The sequence below is a fragment of the Lepidochelys kempii genome, chromosome 3, assembly GCF_965140265.1.
Source record: "Lepidochelys kempii isolate rLepKem1 chromosome 3, rLepKem1.hap2, whole genome shotgun sequence".
NCBI lineage: Eukaryota > Metazoa > Chordata > Testudines > Cheloniidae > Lepidochelys > Lepidochelys kempii.
Genome location: NC_133258.1, coordinates 15,123,340 through 15,143,965, shown reverse-complemented (window position 1 = coordinate 15,143,965; position 20,626 = coordinate 15,123,340). Strand labels below are relative to the sequence as shown.

The following is a 20,626-nucleotide window of genomic DNA, read 5'->3' as shown; positions in this document are numbered from 1 at the left end:
GCGGGAATCAAAATTGTCAAAACGGCCCATTTCCACATTTTAGAAATGAAAAAGTTCTGTTTTTTCAGGCCCAAATGACTTTTCGTTTAGAAATACAAGTTAATTGATGGTAAAACAATATATGAGAAAATATAAAAAAGTCTACATCAAAACCAAACATTTAAATCAAACCAATTGTACATTTTTTTTCCAGATTTTTGGTTCAGGAAAATTTTCAAGATTTAGATTTTTCATCCTCTTTGGGATGGGAAATTTTTAAAAAAACTTAAAAATTAGCACAGGACAGGAAAACCATTTCCTGCCCAGCTCTAATGTGGATGCCCCTTTACTGTTCTGGGAACAGCTACCACTTAAAGAAGCCCTGTCAGTGGGACTCCATTGAATCTGCCCTGCCAAACAGGAGTCCATGGGGGTACGGGGCTGTCTCTACCTTTTCCATCTCCCCCAAGGACCATGAGAATTGTGGGACTACCCCACATCTTTTACCAGTGGGGACCCATACACCTAGCCTCCCTTGATGGAACAAAGGAAAGAAATCTGCAGGAGGGGAATCTCCAAGACATTTCCTCCCTCTTAGTCCTCTCATATGCGTTTTTCCTGCACATGGGGATTATCAATCCATATATTACAGTCCATTATTCCCAGCATCAATGCTTTATGCTTCTAAACTGCTGAATAAAAGGAAAACAAAGAATCCTCCTTTCCCCTTGCTGCAGCGACATTATAAATGGAAACATGTAAATGAATCCTCTAGCTAGCTGGGTAATAAATCAATTCCTGTTCTGGAGCAGTGAAATGTGAAATATCACTCATTATTCTGCACTCTGGGACAGTGCTCCACGAAGGTCATATTCACTCTCATTTAAGGAGCCTGCAGGGAGCAATATGAAAAGTCATTGTCTGCTCTTCCCCCTCCCCGCCTGCTTTTCTATTTTTAGCACTCGTTAGGGAGATCAATTTTAGTTAACTGCAGAGGAGATCTTAAAACAGTACTGCAGTCCTCAGTTGTGCTCTTGCTATATTTAGTATTTCATTTTAAAAAACCACACAATCCTCTGCAGCCCATCTCCTTTGAAACATGCTGTGTTGCCATTGCTAGCATCTTATGCTCATTGTATCCAACAGGTCTCAATCCTTTTTAAAAATCTTAATCGTGGTTTATTTATTCCCCAAAGGAAGGAGTATTTAACAGTGTGGTTTTAAATAGCTAACAATGTAAGGGCATGGATCCCACAACCCTTCCTCACCTAAGTATTCTGATTGGGTGCCATTCACACCTGTGTAGAAATTCAGGACAAAGCCCATGCTCCACTTAAGTCGCACTTACAGTTTCATGCTAAGTGTGAAAGTATGAAAGCTTACATGGGAGCTGTCAAGGTTCCTCCCCCACTCTGAACGCTAGGGTACAGATGTGGGGACCTGCATGAAAACCTCCTAAGCTTATCTTTACCAGCTTAGGTCAAAACTTCCCCAAGGTACAAAATATTCCACCCTTTATCCTTGGATTGGCCGCTACCACCACCAAACAAATACTGGTTACTGGGGAAGAGCTGTTTGGAAACGTCTTTCCCCCCAAATACTTCCCAAAACCTTGCACTCCACTTCCTAGACAAGGTTTGGTAAAAAGCCTCACCAATTTGCCTAGGTGACTACAAGCCCAGACCCTTGGATCTTAAGAACAATGAACAATCCTCCCAACACTTGCACCCTCCCTTTCCTGGGAAATGTTGAATAAAAAGCCTCACCAATTTGCATAGGTGACCATAGACCCAAACCCTTGGATCTGAGAACAATGAAAAAGCATTCAGTTTTCTTACAAGAAGACTTTTAATAGAAATAGGAGTAAATAGAAGTAAAGAAATCCCCTCTGTAAAATCAGGATGGTAGATACCTTACAGGGTAATTAGATTCAAAACATAGAGAACCCCTCTAGGCAAAACCTTAAGTTACAAAAAAGATACACAGACAGAAATAGTTATTCTATTCAGCACAATTCTTTTCTCAGCCATTTAAAGAAATCATAATCTAACACGTAGCTAGCTAGATTACTTACTAAAAGTTCTAAGACTCCATTCCTGGTCTATCCCTGACAAAAGCAGCATATAGACAGACAGAGACCCTTTGTTTCTCTCCCTCCTCCCAGCTTTTGAAAGTATCTTGTCTCCTCGTTGGTCATTTTGGTCAGGTGCCAGGGAGGTTACCTTTAGCTTCTTAACCCTTTACAGGTGAGAGGAGTTTTCCTCTGGCCAGGAGGGATTTTAAAGGGGTTTACCCTTCCCTTTATATTTAGGACAGGAGCTTGGTAGAATTTGATTTTTATTTTTATATTTTTGTAGTATAATGTTGACCGATAACATCCATGTTTCTTTTAAAGCATTTTTTAGATTTTTCTCTATTTAAATTTTCACAGTTTACAAGAAATTACGGAGAGTTCGGACAATTATTTAATGACATATGCTGAGATTCAAAAAGCTAAAGCTTTACAAACTATTAAAACACAAATTGTCGACATCGCAGGTCAAAATATACCAAGTAAATGTCCTTAAACCAACAAATCAGACCTATTTTTACTTTCATTCACTAATCATTTGTAACCAGCCGAATTCAAAAGTCTACATCACTGGATTTTGACTCCTAAGTTCTCAAGCAGCATTTTGCTTGCTTTGCCAATTGTAAATTTTGATTATCGCTGGAAATATTTGCCATCAGTTTGTGTGTGCCTAGTGAAATCAATGTTTATGGACATTTACAGATAAAAATCTAATCCTTCCAAGCCTAGATTTCAATGGTGCATAGCGCTTGTGCTGGCCCTCTGTACAGGGGGGGAGTTTCACCCACTGATTTCACTGTTAGTCAAGTCCCAACACTGGACCTAGACAATTTTTAATCCAAATAAAGTGAATAAGCTGCAGAATATCAGTAGTAATTATAGGTATTTAAGGGCAAATTCAGCCCCTGCCTTCACAGAAGCTCCCTTGCAGCAGAACCAGTGAAGTTCCTCTGTGCAATGGGAGGGGCTGGATTCAAGGGGCCACATATGGGATGTTCCCCAACTTTGTGGAAGCTCCATAACTTTGTGGAAGGGGGTAGAGGTGAATCCAAGGATCTGCTACTGTGTGGATCCTCCTATCTTCTTTCCCCTGCCCAGGGATGGAGACAGCTAGGATTGCAGATGAACTGGATTTAGGCCTTAGAACATAAAGGGTTTAAGCAAGGCCCCCTGCAGTGGGGTGAATTTCATCCTTAGCTAGTACCTTCCAACTGGAGATCTCTGAGCGCTTTACAACCTTTAATTAGTTCACCCTCACACACCCTGGAATGATAGGTGAGCAGTATCCCTGTATTACAAATGTCAAGACTGAGCTGCAGTCACTTGAGTAAAGCCATGCAGTAAACCAGTGACAGAGCCAGGAACAGAACCCAGGAATCCTGATTCCCTGTCCCCTCTAACCACTAGACCACAATCCCTCCTATCTGAATGACACTCCCATGTCTGTAACATGTATCTGTATACCAACACCAGTGAAAAACAGACTTTGCTGTAGTTAAAAGTGCCAGAGAAAATATGAAATCCCTGCCCTGAAGTATTATAAAAGGAATGCATTATAACTTGAACACAGTCATTAACATGGGGGTCTGTTTCCTCCATTGGATGCACATGCATATTCCCCACTAATGCCACATTCACTTGGGGTGAAAGTTATCCCTGTGCAAAAGGTCAGCACAAAGGCCTATGTGCTCACTTAAGTCCTACTTCACCCCTGTTTTGAGGATGTGAGTGGGGCCCATAAGGAGTCACCTTAGGAGTAAAAGCTGCTGGCATTAAAAACTATGTCAAAACTCCTATTGCCATCAGTGGTATACCATCAGCACTTTAGATTAGAAGGCTATTGTTTGCCTGGTTTTTTGTGGGTTTTTTAAAATGCTGACACTGTTTGAAGGAAAAAAAATTCCTGTGTGTAACGTGGCTGTCCATGAAAATCTCTACATTTGGTCTGACCCTCTTTGAGCTGTCTATATTTGGGGCTTTCCTACTCCTGTTTAAACACTGTATCACAAAGGGGAAAGCATCACATTTCTGTGGAGTATTGCTGTTGCCCGGCATGTTTATTGATTTAGTCTTCGTTTAGTCCAGTCTTACGAGATTGTCAATGTATGAACCCAGGTACAAACACTATATAGCCACCCCAGCAATGATCATAACAAAGGGAAGATTTACCCACCAAAAAGAAGTGATGATTCGAAAGAATAAGTTGACTTTTGCTAGGCTGATGTAATCCCAGTGACCTGCCACGTGTAACTGGGGTGCCCCAGGATATATTGTGCCACTGAGTCACAATTTCTTCCATGGTTCCTCCAACCACTATTCTGCTACGGTTGAAAATACATAATCTAGCCCTGAGTAAGGGCTGCAGGATCGGGCCCTAAAACCGATGCATGTTTAATATCATTCACATTATAGATAAACAAACCTATTTTTAACTCTTGAATGAAACTGCAGTTATGATTTTTAAGAAAGTAAAAAATGACTGATTTAATAAACATGAAAAGAACTAGAAATGCCAGTGCCTTTCAAACCACAAAACAGTGCAGGAAACTCAGGAGGCATCAGTGGAAAAATTCTGAGCAATGGGCAACTGTGAGCAGAATTCTGCAAGAGTAAATGTTAGCAGGATTTAGTCTCTCAGCCCCTATGCTTCCCGCTAACTGGACAACTTTAGCCCACAGTTTCCAACCTTCTGGGCTGGTCTTCAAGTCCTCCTCTAGTCTCCACATCATTTAAACTATCTGATGGCAAGTTTAATACCTCTCCCTTGTGCACCTTCAAAGCTCTTATTAGAACAATTTCCCCTCCCCTAAACCCTAAAACAAAAATCTTTCCTGGTAAGTCAGAAGAAGGCTTTGTAGGAAATCCCTGGAAATAGGAGATTGAGGGTCATGCCATGGCACTGGAAGAGAAGATCCGTCGGCACCGCTCAATGCAACATGGCGTGGCATTCTTCTAGTACACACTGCAGCCTGGTGATTGTGAGGACCAGATTCACCGTCAATTTAAATACTGCGAGAAGATCCTGAATAATCGGCTGATTATATCCATATTATCCTGGATTATGTAGGCCATGATTACCTACAAAAATAAAGATCTCAGCTCTTCAGCTGAGGTAAATCTGCACGGCTACACTGACTTCGGTAGTGCCAGGCTGGTTTACCGTGACTGAGGATCCAGCTTGTTGCCTTTGAAAGGGAACGCCTTTTGATGCACCTTGAGAAAGGAAGTTGTGGTTTATGTTGGATTCTTACGTATGTTTCAAACGACTATGACTTCACAATAGGCCCCAATGGTGGTGACTAATTTCAGGACAAATCAATAGCCCTGTGGCTAAAATATGTTTTTGGTCATCTACCGTCTTCACTTGAGGATAATGGATACACTGGATTCCTGCCACACCTAAACCATCTGCTGAGACGGGAATCTGACAGCAGAAACAACATTTGTGTACATCTAAATATATCCACAGATCTTTTTTAAAAGGCAAATGGTAATTCTAGTTGGTCAACTGATATCACCGGCATGTTTCAGAAATGGTATCTTACGTGGAGAAAGAGACGTGGTATCTATAACGACAACAAGAAGAGCTACTAGAGTTACTGGTGCAGGAAGTAAAACCAGATATTCTAGGGATAAAAGAAACAGGGTGGAATAGTCGTCATGACTGGACTACAGCTATTGAGGGGTATGTGCTGTTTAGGCAAGACAGAAATAAAGGTAAAGGTGGTGGAGTAGCGTTGTATCTCAATGATGAGGTAGAATGTAAAGAAATAAGAAGCGATGGAATGGATAAGACAGAGTCCGTCTGGGAAAAAAATCACATTTGGGAAGAAAACTACTAGACCTCCCTTGTGATAGTGCTTGGGGTGTGCTATAGACCGCCGGGATCTAATTTGGATATGAATAGAGCCCTCTTTAATGTTTTTAATGAAGTAAATACTAATGGAAACTGTGTGATCATGGGAGACTTTAACTTCCCAGATATAGACTGGAGGAAGAGTGCTAGTAATAATAATAGGGCTCAGATTTTCCTAGATGCGATAGCTGATGGATTCCTTCAGCAAGTAGTTGCTGAACTGACTAGAGAGGATGCCATTTTAGATTTGGTTTTGGTGAGTAGTGAGGACCTCATAGAAGAAGTGGTTGTAGGGGACAATCTTGGTTCAAGTGATCATGAGCTAATTCAGGTCAAACTGACCGGAAGGATTAACAAAAATAAATCTGCAACTAGGGTTTTTGATTTCAAAAGGGCTGACTTTCAAAAATTAAGGAAATTAGTTAGGGAAGTGGATTGGACTGAAGAATTTATGGCTCTAGAGGCAGAGGATGCCTGGGATTACTTTAAGTTAAAGCTGCAGAAGCTATCGGAAGCCTGCATCCCAAGAAAGGGGAAAAAATTCATAGGCAGGAGTTGTAGACCAAGCTGAATGAGCAAGCATCTCAGAGAGGTGATTAAGAAAAAGCAGAAAGCATATAGGGAGTGGAAGATGGGAGCGATCAGCAAGGAAAGCTACCTTATTGAGGTCAGAACATGTAGGGATAAAGTGAGACAGGCTAAAAGTCAAGTAGGGTTGGACCTTGCAAAGGGAATTAAAACCAATAGTAAAAGGTTCTATAGCCATATAAATACGAAGAAAACAAAGAGAGAAGAAGTGGGACCGCTAAACACTGACGATGGAGTGGAGGTTAAGGATAATCTAGGCATGGCCCAATATCTAAACATATACTTTGCCTCAGTCTTTAATAAGGCTAATGAGGATCTTAGGGATAATGGTAGCATGACAAATGGAAATGAGGATATGGAGGTAGATATTACCATATCTGAGGTAGAAGCGAAACTCAAACAGCTTAATGGGACTAAATCAGGGGGGCCAGATAATCTTCATCCAAGAATATTAAAGGAATTGGCACATGAAATTGCAAGCCCATTAGCAAGAATTTTTAATGAATCTGTAAACTCAGGGGTTGTACCGTATGATAGGAGAATTGCTAACATAGTTCCTATCTTTAAGAAAGGGAAAAAAAGTGATCCGGGTAACTACAGGCTTGTTAGTTTGACATCTGTAGTATGCAAGGTCTTGGAAAAAATTTTGAAGGAAAAAGTAGTTAAGGCCATTGAGGTCAATGGTAAATGGGACAAAATACAACATGGTTTTACAAAAGGCAGATCGTGCCAAACCAACCTGTTCTCTTTCTTTGATAAAGTAACAGATTTTTTAGACAAAGGAAACGCAGTGGATCTAATTTACCTGGATTTCAGGAAGGCGTTTGATACAGTGCCACATGGGGAATTATTAGTTAAACTGGAAAAGATGGGGATCAATATGAAAATCGAAAGGTGGATAAGGAATTGGTTAAAAGGGAGACTACAGCGGGTCCTACTGAAAGGTGAACTGTCAGGCTGGAGGGAGGTTACCAGTGGAGTTCCTCAGGGATCGGTTTTGGGACCAATCTTATTTAATCTTTGTTACTGACCTCAGCACAAAAAGTGGGAGTGTGCTAATAAAATTTGCAGATGATACAATGCTGGGAGGTGTTGCCAATTTAGAGAGAGACCAGGATATCATACAGGAAGATCTGGATGACCTTGTAAACTGGAGTAATAGTAATAGGATGAAATTTAATAGTGAGAAGTGTAAGGTCATGCATTTAGGGATTAATAACAAGAATTTTAGTTATAAGCTGGGGCTGCATCAATTAGAAGTAATGGAGGAGGAGAAGGACCTTGGAATAGTGGTTGATCACAGGATGACTATGAGCCACTAATGTGATATGGCCGTGAAAAAAGCTAATGCGGTCTTGGGATGCATCAGGAGAGGTATTTCCAGTAGAGATAAGGAGGTTCTGGTCTCCCATGTTTAAGAAGGATGAATTCAAACTGGAACAGGTACAGAGAAGGGCTACTAGGATGATCTGAGGAATGGAAAACCTGTCTTATGAAAGGATACTCAAGGAACTTAGCTTGTTTAGCCTAACCAAAAGAAGGTTGAGGAGAGATATGATTGCTCTCTATAAATACATCAGAGGGATGAATACCAGAGAGGGAGAGAAATTATTTAAGCTCAGTACCAGTGTGGACACAAGAGCAAACTGGTCTTTGGGAAGTTTAGACTTGAAATTAGATGACGGTTTCTAACCATCAGAGGAGTAAAGTTCCAGAACAGCCTTCCAAGGGAAGCAGTGGGAGCAAAAGACCTATCTGGCTTTAAGATTAAACTCGATAAGTTTATGGAGGAGATGGTATGATGGGATAATATGATTTTGGCAATTAACTGATCTTTAACTATTCATGGTAAATAGGCCCAATGGCCTGTGATGGGGATGTTAGATGGGGTAGGATCTGAGTTACTGCAGAGAATTCTTTCCTGGGTATCTGGCTGGTGAATCTTGCCCATATGCTCAGGGTTCGGCTGATTGCCATATTTGGGGTCGGGAAGGAATTTTCCTCCAGGGCAGATTAGAAGAGGCCCTGGAGGTTTTTCACCTTCCTCTGTAGCATGGGGCATGGGTCACTTGCTGGAGGATTCTCTGCTCCTTGAAGTCTTTAAACCATGATTTGAGGACTTCAATAGCTCAGACATAGGTGAGAGGTTTATCTCAGGAGTGGGTGGGTGAGATTCTGTGGCCTGCATTGTGCAGGAGGTCAGACTAGATGATCATAATGGTCCTTTCTAACCTTAATATCTATGAATGTATGAAAAAAAAAAAACAAGAGGGTCCAAAGCCATGATAAGAAGCTGAGTGGTTCAGATTGCCTCTTGCAGCAGTGTAAATCAGGACTGCTCCACAGAAGTCCAGACTGTGTAAGAGCAGTGTTGGTGAGATGGATTCAGAACAGTGTTCTTACAGACAGCTCTTCATGTCTTCACTTGCTGTCGTGGCAGGAAATGAGACTTCGTCACAGGGTGAGCTGGCCCTTTAAGGGCCTGTTGATGGTGCAGCTGGAAGTGAGCCTGCCAGCCCGGGTAGACAGACTTGTGCTATCAGAGCTTGAGCTAGCATGCTAAAAATAGTAGTGTGGACACTGTGGCTCCAGCAGAGCCTCTGGCTGGCCACCAGTGCTCAGAATCACCCAGCGCGCTAGGTTTGAGCTTGGGTGGCTAGCTGAAGTCTCTGCCAGAGCTGCAGTGCTCCCACTGCTATGTTTAGCATGCGAGCTCAAGTTGCACAGTGCAAGTCCATCTACCCAAGCTGAGAAGCTTGCGCCCAGCTGCAGTGTAGACAGACCCTAAGAGGGCTGGGACTCAGCCTCACCTGTGCCAGGTGTAGCCCGTCTCCTCGGATGAAGGGCATAAATCCATTGGTGACATCATGGGAGCATGTTGCTCAGAAGCAGGCCTGCTGGGAGATATAAAGGATTGCCTGAGGCCAGTGAGGTACAGTTCAGAGACATTCAGAGGAGCCAGGGGGTCTGCTCTGTGCAGCACGGCTCTTCTTAGCTCCCAGGCTTTCACTCTTCAGACCTGTTGTATTGGTGCTTGCACAGAACGACCCAAAGGTGGCTGCATTTCAGTGAGGGGTGAAGTGGTTCCTGCATATATAGGGACAGATCCTGCTGTTAAGATGCAGGCCTAGGCTGGAAGTGGTGCAGGTAGCCCTGCTCTGAGAGGCATTGTGCCTGCTTCACTGTCCATTAGAGGGATGCTTCCTGCTCTGGAAGTGTCTAGCTCTGCTGGCCAACGTGGGTGGTGGAGGCTGTGGCCTGTCTCTTTGGCACGAGCAGGGAGCAATTCCTGCCTCTCACCTGTGGATGCTCTGGTGTTGGAGGTGCAGTACGGGATTAGCTCCATATGCCTCTTCTCCTACCTTCTGCCCCCACGCACAGGCCAGACCCAACCTGACCTGTACAGTTTGTAAAGGCTGTAAATGTAAGATGTTCTTATGATACTAATGACACATTTAACATGGAGCAGACTGCTCTGGACCTATTAACATTTGATTATGATTCAGAACAGAGGACAAGGGAGCTGCAAAATACCACTACTCTGCCTTGAGAACTAATTAATCAACTACATATATTACATCCATTGCCAGACAATAAAAGCTTCATAGTTCAAGAGGAGCCCATCCATGAAAGGCCATGATACTGCCTCATAAAGCAATATAAAACCATGTGCTATTAATTTTTTATGATTTTTTTTAAATTCTCAAACATTACCAGACTGTTCCTGTGCTGCTATTGCTGTGTGTTCAATTATCAAAGGTCACCCATCCTTTCATGTTAATGTTGCTGAAGCAAATGGTCCCTATTCCCATCTAAGTAGTTAGGTTCATTGTGTAACGATTTATTAGGTTCATTGAGATTTAAGTCCCCTCATGCTGTTTTTCTTTTTTGCCAACTAAATACAGTAGAGGAAAATGTAAGGTATTTCTAGAGGGCTAGGAGTTCATTAGAAGCATTTTCTGGTGTTTTAAGGGGACACCACAACTTAATTATTTTGTGCATCCTTCCCCCGAGGCAGATTAGAGCTAACAGAATTTATTTGGCGAATTGGGATATTTTGCTGGATAAGATGGCATGTATTTCCCTAATTCATTCTTTTTAGAAAACTTGCTAGATAATCTATTAATGTAGATAAATGATTGCACAATTTGCAAATCACCTAACACAAGGAAATAAAGAATAAGAGGAGGGCGCCAAGGACATTTAAGGGGAGAAGGACCAACCAAAGGAGATGCTGAAGGAATCACCCAAGAGGCAGGAGGAAGATATGGACAGGGCACAGTCATGGAAGTCAGAGCAAGACACGATATTTAAAAGGAAGTTATGATCGACAGTGTCACAAGCAACTGAAGTCCAAGGGGATGAAGATGGAGGAAAGACCCTGAGATTGACCAGGAAAAGACTGTTGGACACCTCGGTGATTATGGTTCAGTGGAGTGGAGAAGGCAGATCCTGACTGGCGAGGATCCTGAGTGCAGCTGGAGGAAAAGAACTTGAGGTAGCTTTTGTGAACAGCACGTTCAGGGAGTTTGAGAGTGAAAGGAAGAGAAGAAATAGGGCAGTGATCGAAGAGGAAGGTGGAGTTAAGGATTGGCTTTCTCAGGGTGGTAGTGATCAGAGCATGCTTGAATTGTGAGGGGAAGGAGACAGAGGAAAGGTTGAGGAGAAAAGAAAGGGAGGTTGAGGATGGGGATTAGGAGGCAGGAGAGAATGAGATCAATAGGGCAAAAAGACGGGTTTCAGGAGGAATGTGGATAGGAAACCTGGATATCAGTGATGGGGTGAGGGAGACAGCGATGGGGAGTGGGGAGGTTGTAGCATACCTTGTCTGTCTGTACTTAAAAGAGGCCAGCAAGATCCTGTGCAGGGAGGGAGAAGGGTTTATCTAGGGAGTCAAATGTTACAGGTAAATGACCGCTTTAATGTGGGCACCTGATACAATGACACTGTCTCACTGCACAACTGTTTAACAAACACCAGAGCTGTGCAAATAACTGATTTTTTGGTTCCCTGACCATACTGAAAAATTGGGAAGGGGGACTATTTTGGGTCATACAAAACGTTTCATTCAATCCAAAATGAAACATTTAATGAAAAGTTGTTTCAAATTGAAAAATCAAAACATTTTTTGTTAGGGCTGTCAATTAATCGCAGTTAACTCACACGATTAACTCAAAAAAATTAATCGTGATTAATTGCAGTTTTAATTGCACTGTTAAACAATAGAATACTAATTGAAATTTATTAAATATTTTGGATGTTTTTCTACATTTTCAAATATATTATATTCTGTGTTGTAATTGAAATCAAATTGTATATTTTTATTACAAATATTTGCACTGTAAAAATGATAAACTAAAGAAATGGTATTTTTCAATTCACCTCATACAAGTACTGTACTGCAACCTTTGTCGTGAAAGCACAACTTACAAATGTAGATTTTTTTTGTTACATGACTGCACTCAAAAACAAAACAATGTAAAACTTCAGAGCTTACAAGTCTACTCAGTCCTACTTCTTGTTCAGCCAATCGCTAAGACAAACAAGTTTGTTTACATTTACAGAAGACAATGCTGCCCTCCTCTTATTTACAATGTCACCAGAAAGTGAGAACAGGCATTTGCATGGCACTTTTGTAGCAGGTATTGCAAGGTATTTATGTGCCAGATTTGCTAAACATTCGTATGCCCCTTCATGCTTCTGCCACCATTCCAGAGGACATGCTTCCATGCTGCTGATGCTCATTAAAAAAAATAAGTGTTAATTAAATTTCTGACTGAACACCTTGAGGGAGAATTGTATGTGCCCCGCTATTTTACCTGCATTCTGCCATATATTTCATGTTATAGCAGTCTCGGATGATGACCCAGCACATGTTCTTGATTTTAAGAACACTTTCACCAAAGATTTCACAAAACACAAAGAAGGTACCAGTGTGAGATTTCGAAAGATAGCTACAGCACTTGACCCAAGGTTTAAGAATCTGAAGTGCCTTCGAAAATCTGAGAGGGACGAGGTGTGGAGTTTGCTTTCAGAAGTCTTAAAAGAGCAATACTCCGATGCGGAAACCACAGAGTCTGAACCAGCAAAAAATGATGAAAATGAACACGCACTGCTTTGGATTGTTATTGAGCAGAACCCATCATCAGCATGGACGCATGTGCCCTGGAATGGCAGTTGAAGCATGAAGGGACACATGAATCTTTAGCGCATCTGGCTCGTAAATATTTTGCAACGCCAGCTACAACAGTGCCATGAGAACACCTGTTCTCACTTTTAGGTGACATTGTAAACAATAAACAGGCAGCATTATCTCCTGCAAATGTAAACAACTTTGTTTGTCTGAGCAATTGGGTGAACAAGAAGTAGGGTTGAATGGACTTGCAGGCTCTAAAATTTTACATAGTTTTATTTTTGAATGCAGGTTTCTTTGTACATAATTCTACGTTTGTAAATTCAACTTTCCTGATAAAGAGATTGCAGTACTTGTATGAGGTGAATTGAAAAATACTATTTCTTTTCTTTTTTTACAGTGCAAATAGTTGTAATCAAAAATAAATATAAAGTGAGCACTGTACACTTTGTATTCTGTGTTGTAATTGAAATCAATATATTTAAAAATGTAGGAAGCATCCAAAAATATTTAAATAAATGGTATTCTATTGTTTATCAGTGTGATTAATTGTGATAAATTTTTTTAATCGTGCGATTAATTAATTTATTTTAATTGCTTGACAGCCCTACTTTTTGTTTTTAAAATGTCAATATGAATTTTTTTAAATTTTGTGACTGAAACAATTCAGCTAAGTCGATCCAAATCACGAAATGTTTTGGTCGACCCAAATATACATTCTTTGGACAAAAAAATAGTTTTTGCAGAATTTTCCCCCACTCTAATAGATAAATCAGTTAAACTCATCTTTTCACAAAACAACATAAAATTCTATTCAGGAGGGAACATGCTGTGTGCTCTTACCTTTACTTTGGGTGCGTATGAAGTGTTTGTTAAAACTGACAGGTTTGGCTGGAAGAATTCGTAAGTAAATGAATGGCCCTTCCAAAACCACAGGATCTGCAAGCATAGAGGTCTCATTAACTCTTCTAGTGCTTAAGGCTGATTAGACTGGCCTGCCTCCTGTACTATATTTAAAGTATTTGGGCTAGTCTAATTCCTGCCTTCTAAAAATAACTAACTCAGATTAAAGTTGAAACAACAACTCTAATCCAGCCAGGGCTGGATTAAGACCTTTAGAGGCCCTAAGGACTGAAAAGATTATGGTGCTCCCCGATACGTAATTCAAAATAAAAACAATACTATACCGTAAAATAAAATTTTATTTTTCGAAATTACACAAAATTTACATGTATGCTGAAATTAAAATAGGCTCTTTTTAGATTTTCTGATTGCAAAATTCTGGATAAATTCATTGAAGCTGACTCGATGAAGTATGTCCACTTCCATTCAACAATAGGGAAAGTGAATCAAGTCTGTCTGGACACATTCTTGTTCTTGAAGGTTTTTTATTCTTTTCAGCTGAGAAAAAGAGCATTCTGCGGAGCAGTTAGTAATCATCAATGTTAGAAAAATACGTAGTGTGATCTCTACATTTGGAAATACACATTGTATTCTGTCTTTCAATATTTTGTCATGAAGATCAATGTGACTGAATTTCATTTTTCCTATTTCATTAAACGTTGTGCGCATATAACAGTGGAACTGCCATACTTCTCCACAGAGATTCATGTTCAAGTCAACAGGGTATGAGTCAACTAGCTTTTGGGAACCTTGTGAATATTTCCTCTTCATATGAGCTTCAAGTGTATCAATTAGAGCGTAGTAAGTAGATACGCGAAATTTGTCTCTAGGATTCAGTGCGGTTTCTGTTGCACTGCTATCATTTGCTTGTTTTTTCCTGATTCACTTGTGGGACTGGGCTTCTTTGTAGTTCGTATCAGGCAAGATATCTTTTGATATGTCTTCAAGTCTTTCAAAATCATTCCTCAAAGTGTGTAAGTTGTCTGCTAATGATTGACAGAGGTCTGCATATGTTTTCGAATCCAATTCTTTTTCTTGGGGAGCTTGACTTGTGTGGTAAAAGTGTTGTAAAATTTCATTCCACATGGTCAACATGAATACAAACTCCAGTTCTTGCATCTTGTTTTCAGTGTTTCTGCCTCTCGTATAGTTTCTCCCTTTTGTGATTGGTCTTCAGCTATACTTTCTAATGCATCCACAATCTTTGAGTAGGACTCCAGAATTGCACTTGTTGCCACTGCATGTGCCTCCCAGCGAGTATTAGAAAGAGATTTCAACACACGATCATTGCCCAAATATGTTTTAAGAACTGCCCATCGGTGTGTTGAGGCAGAGAAAAATGTATAAAGTAACTGGACTGTTGAGAAAAAACGTACTGCCACCGGACAACAATCAACAGCTCTGCGGCCAACAAGATTGAGAGAGTGCGCAGCACATGGTGCGAATATGGCATATTTGTTCTGTTCTAAAAGCTTCTTCTGCATTCCTTGATAACGCCCTGACATGTTGGCAGCATTGTCATAAAATTGACCTCGGCACTTCGAGAAATCTATTTTGCAAACTTGGCACGGATAATGCAGTACTTGATGTGCCATTTCTTCACCAGTGTGGCTTTTCAAATTGAGGAATGTTATAAATCGTTCAACTGGTTTTCCATCTGTGGGAGATGCATATCTTAGTACAATACTCAATTGATCAAACTGTGAAAGCTCAGGTGAAGAGATGACAGATAAACTGAAGTACCCAGCAGTAATGATTTCATCCACAATAGTTGAACAAACTTTGTCACTCATTAGACCATGACTGATTAAGAGAGCTTTAAACTAGGAATTTGGGGGAGATGGTTGGGAGATGTCCAGGTAATCTCCATGCCGGATTTTAGAATTGAGAGGAAAGAAAACGAAGTAAGAAAGGATACAGCCATGGGTAGGAGGAAGGGCAGTGTAGATACCAGTCTAATAGGTTATACTGGCTGTAGAATGACCATGCCTAATAGGGTACATAATGTGAGTGAGGCCAAACAGCAAAAATTAAGATGTTTGTACACTAATTTGAGGAGCCTAGGTAACAAAATGGAGGAACTAGAGCTACTCGTGCAGGAAGTAAAACCAGATATTATAGGGATAACAGAAACATGGTGGAATAGTAGTCATGACTGGACTACTCATATTAAGGGGTATGTGCTGTTTAGGAAAGTTCAAAATAAAGGTAAAGGTGGTGGAGTAACATTGTATATCAGTGATGAGGTAGAATGTAAAGAAATAAGAAGCAATGAAATGGATATGACTGAGTCCGTCTGGGCAAAAATTACATTGGGGAAGAAAACTATTAGAGCCTCGCCTGGGATAGTGCTTGGGGTGTGCTATAGACTGCTGGGATGTAATTTGGATATGGATAGAGCCCTTTTTAATGTTTTCAGTAAAGTAAATACTAATGGAAACTGTGTGATCATGGGAGACTTTAACTTCCCAGATATAGACTGGAGGAAGAGTGCTAGTAATAATAATAGGGCTCAGATTTTCCTAGATGTGATAGCTGATGGATTCCTTCAGCAAGTAGTTGCTGAACCGACTAGAGAGGATGCCATTTTAGATTTGGTTTTGGTGAGTAGTGAGGACCTCATAGAAGAAATGGTTGTAGGGGATAGTCTTGGCTCAAGTGATCATAAGCTAATTCAGTTCAAACTGACCGGAAGGATTAACAAAAATAAATCTGCAACTAGGGTTTTTGATTTCAAAAGGGCTGACTTTCAAAAATTAAGGAAATTAGTTAGGGAAGTGGATTGGACTGAAGAATTTATAGATCTAAAGATAGAGGAGGCCTGGGATTATTTTAAACCAAAGCTGCAGAAGCTATCGGAAGCCTGCATCCCAAGAAAGGGGAAAAAATTCATAGGCAGGAGTTGTAGACCAAGCTGAATGAGCAAGCATCTCAGAGAGGTGATTAAGAAAAAGCAGAAAGCATACAGGGAGTGGAAGAAGGGAGGGATCAGCAAGGAAAGCTACCTTATTGAGGTCAGAACATGTAGGGATAAAGTGAGACAGGCTAAAAGTCAAGTAGGGTTGGACCTTGCAAAGGGAATTAAAACCAATAGTAAAAGGTTCTATAGTCATATAAATACGAAGAAAACAAAGAAAGAAGAAGTGCGACCGCTAAACACTGAGGATGGAGTGGAGGTCAAGAATAATCTAGGCATGGCCCAATATCTAAACAAATACTTTGAAACTCAAACAGCTTAGTGGGACTAAATCGGGGGGCCCAGATAATCTTCATCCAAGAATATTAAAGGAATTGGCACATGAAATTGCAAGCCCATTAGCAAGAATTTTTAATGAATCTGTAAACTCAGGGGTTGTACCGTATGATTGGAGAATTGCTAACGTAGTTCCTATTTTTAAGAAAGGGAAAAAAAGTGATCAGGGTAATTATAGGCCTGTTAGTTTGACATCTGTAGAATGCAAGGTCTTAGAAAAAATTTTGAAGGAGAAGGTAGTTAAGGACATTGAAATCAATGGTAAATGGGACAAAATACAACATGGTTTTACAAAAGGTAGATCGTGCCAACCAACCTGATCTCCTTCTTTGAGAAAGTAACAGATTTTTTTAGACAAAGGAAATGCACTGGATCTAATTTACCTAGATTTTAGTAAGGCGTTTGATACCGTGCCACATGGGGAATTATTAGTTAAACTGGAAAAGATGGGGATCAATATGAAAATTGAAAGGTGGATAAGGAACTGGTTAAAGGGGAGACTACAGTGGGTCCTACTGAAAGGTGAACTGTCAGGCTGGAGGGAGGTTACCAGTGGAGTTCCTCAAGGATCGGTTTTGGGACAAATCTTATTTGATCTTTTTATTACTGACCTCAGCACAAAAAGTGGGAGTGTGCTAATAAAGTTTGCAGATGATACAAAGCTGGGAGGTATTGCCAATTTAGAGAAGGACAGGGATATCCTATAGGAGGATCTGGATGACCTTGTAAACTGGAGTAATAGTAATAGGATGAAATTTAATAGTGAGAAGTGTAACGTCATGCATTTAGGGATTAATAACAAGAATTTTAGTTATAAGCTAGGGACGCATCAATTAGAAGTAACGGAGGAGGAAAAGGACCTTGGACTATTGGTTGATCGTAGGATGACCATGAGCTGCCAATGTGATATGGCCGTGAAAAAAGCTAATGCGATTTTGGGATGCATCAGGAGAGGTATTTCCAGTAGGGATAAGGAGGTTTTAGTACCGTTATAAAAGGCACTGGTGAGACCTCATCTGGAATACTGTGTGCAGTTCTGGTCTCCCATGTTTAAGAAGGATGAATTCAAACTAGAACAGGTACAGAGAAGGGCTAGTAGGATGATCCGAGGAATGGAAAACCTGTCTTATGAAAGGAGACTCAAGGAGCTTGGCTTCTTTAGCCTAACTAAAAGAAGGTTGAGGGGAGATATGATTGCTCTCTATAAATAGATCAGAGGGATAAATACCGGAGAGGGAGAGGAATTATTTAAGCTCAGTACCAATGTGGACACAAGAACAAATGGATATAAACTGGTCACCAGGAAATTTAGACTAGAAATTAGACGAAGGTTTCTAACCATCAGAGGAGTGAAGTTTTGGAATAGCCTTCCAAGGGAAGCAGTGGGGGCAAAAGGATCTATCTGGCTTTAAGATGAAACTCAATAAGTTTATGGAGGAGATGGTCTGATGGGATAACATGGTTTTGGTAATTAAATATTCATGGTAAATAGGCCCAATGGCCTGTGATGGGATATTAGATGGGGGGGGATCCGAGTTACCCAGGAAAGAATTTTCTGTAGTATCTGGCTGATGAATCTTGCCCATATGCTCAGGGTTTAGCTGATCGCCATATTTGGGGTCGGGAAGGAATTTTCCTCCAGGGCAGATTGGAAGAGGCCCTGGAGGTTTTTCGCCTTCCTCTGTAGCATGGGCCACGGGTCACTTGCTGGAGGATTCTCTGCTCCTTGAAGTCTTTAAACTACGATTTGAGGACTTCAATAGCACAGATATAGGTGTGAGGTTTTTTTGCAGGAGTGGTGGGTGAAATTCTGTGGCCTGCGTTGTGCAGGAGGTCAGACTAGATGATCATAATGGTCCCTTCTGACCTAAATATCTATGAATCTATGAATGAGTTCATCACATATTGTCTTGGAGAAGTATGATGGGTTACCTTTGCCAGCATTCCCATATTTTGAGATATGGCCTGCTAAAAATGTGTCAAACTGAGCCACAAGCTCCAACAATCCCAAGAAATTTCCATTCTGCAATGATCCAAATGTGTCATTTGATCCCCAGAAAGGCAGACCACATTCAGCTAATGTTTGAACAACAGCTATAACTCTGCAAGACATGTTGCCAGTATTCATGCTCCCCTTTAATTTGTTCTTCCAATTTTTGTGTCAATCCAAAGCCCTGCTTCGATTTAAATATGTCAACATTGAATCTCTGTGAATAGTGCTATTTTCATGTTGTTCAATTAAAACAGTATTCCGCCAGTCACTAAATCCATCTACAGCAAACCGGGATGTTGAAGGTTTATATGCAAAAAGTTTGCAAACAAAACAGTACACAGACCCTGCTGATGGTGAATACAGTAGCCATTCTTGAGTGTATTTCTCACCATTCCCTTTCATGCCAAAAAATATTTTTTGTGGACAATATCTTGTTTGTTTGCCATTGGTAAAAGTCCGATGTGATATTGCAAAATACATGACAGGATCTGATTTCCTTGCATTATTTCAATCTACGTGAGTAGGACGCCCCCCTGGTTTAGGTGGGGATAAGTAATAAAAAGAGAACAGAAAAATGGGTGAAGAGTGTGTAGTGGAGTGTAAGGAAGTCTCACAAAGTTCTGATTTTTCCCATTATGACTACTTTGATGCTTTTTTTGAAATATCAAATATCAATTTTTTTAAAAAAAAATATTTTTTTTCGTGCCCCCTGCTTTGCTGGTGCCCTAAGCACATCCGTAGTCTGCCTATTGGGTAATCCATCCCTTGGGTAAGCGGGTGCAGATCTGTTGCAGTCCATGGAGTTGCTCCCACTTGCACTGGGGCTGAATTTAGATTCATAGATTCATAGATATTTAGGTCAGAAGGGACCATTTGGTCCAGTATGTTTTAATAAAGATTTAAAGCATAATCCCCACTTTGAGGATTTAGAAGAGAGTTTTTGAAACTAAAAACACATTTCTTCCAAATGAATCAGGGTCGCAGGCTGTGTTGTTGTCAGTTTCCCCTTACATCTGAGTACTAAGTAATGTACTTAATGGGGCAGATTTATAATAGTCAGCTTTCTTAGTGATTGTTTCAGTCCTTCACTCCAAACATACCTGTTAACTGAATCTCCTTTGGTTAACCTTCAGGTCCTCTTCAGTCCTCTTGCATAGATGCATAGGAAGGCAGGAGGAAAAGGAAAATGCCTTTGGGAAGTTAGACTTCAGCACCTGAAATGAGTGGGTGAACGTCAACCTGGGGAGATTCCTATTTCTCATTCTGATCAGATTAATTTATTTTGTTTCCTTAGAACAAAGGCTAAATATTGAGGTAGAGACCTTGCTGACTGCCATTGTGTTTTTCTGCTGAGTCATCACACTATCTGACAGTGCCTTTATATTTATAATTGTAGATCCTAATTAAAACTTCTCCTCTGTGTTTGGAGAGTGCCTAGCATATTTTGCCACTGCCACAATCTAAATAAATCAGCAAGTGTCAATTGGTGTAGCTCCCATTTCGTTAGGCCTGTATCCTAATTTGGACTCAGATTTTATCACCAAAACACCGATCACTTAAATGGAGACTCATCAGTTTATACCTGTTGGGGATTTGGCCCGTGATTTTTTGCCTTACGGTGTCACTTTAAAAAGTGGGAAGATCTATCTTTTTCATCCTGTCATTATTACCTTGGTATCTGAGCTACTAATAGCACTTTAGTAGTAGTATTTTTAAAGACCTGAACAACCATTAAAATGTAGCACCGGATTCTATTTTTATAAAAACCCTATGGATTGTACATGACTATGTTCTAATACATTAGTAACATTGGCCTCATTTTCAGTCCAGCCTTAACAAGGCTTCCATAT

The 20,626-nt window shown here is 40.5% G+C and overlaps 1 protein-coding gene across 3 annotated transcripts in view; it reads left to right on the top strand.

The window, feature by feature from the left end:
* Positions 1–20,626, top strand: part of RCAN2 (regulator of calcineurin 2) — a 170,501-nt gene that overhangs the window by 129,307 nt on the left and 20,568 nt on the right. The gene's annotated exons all lie outside the window — the stretch shown is intronic.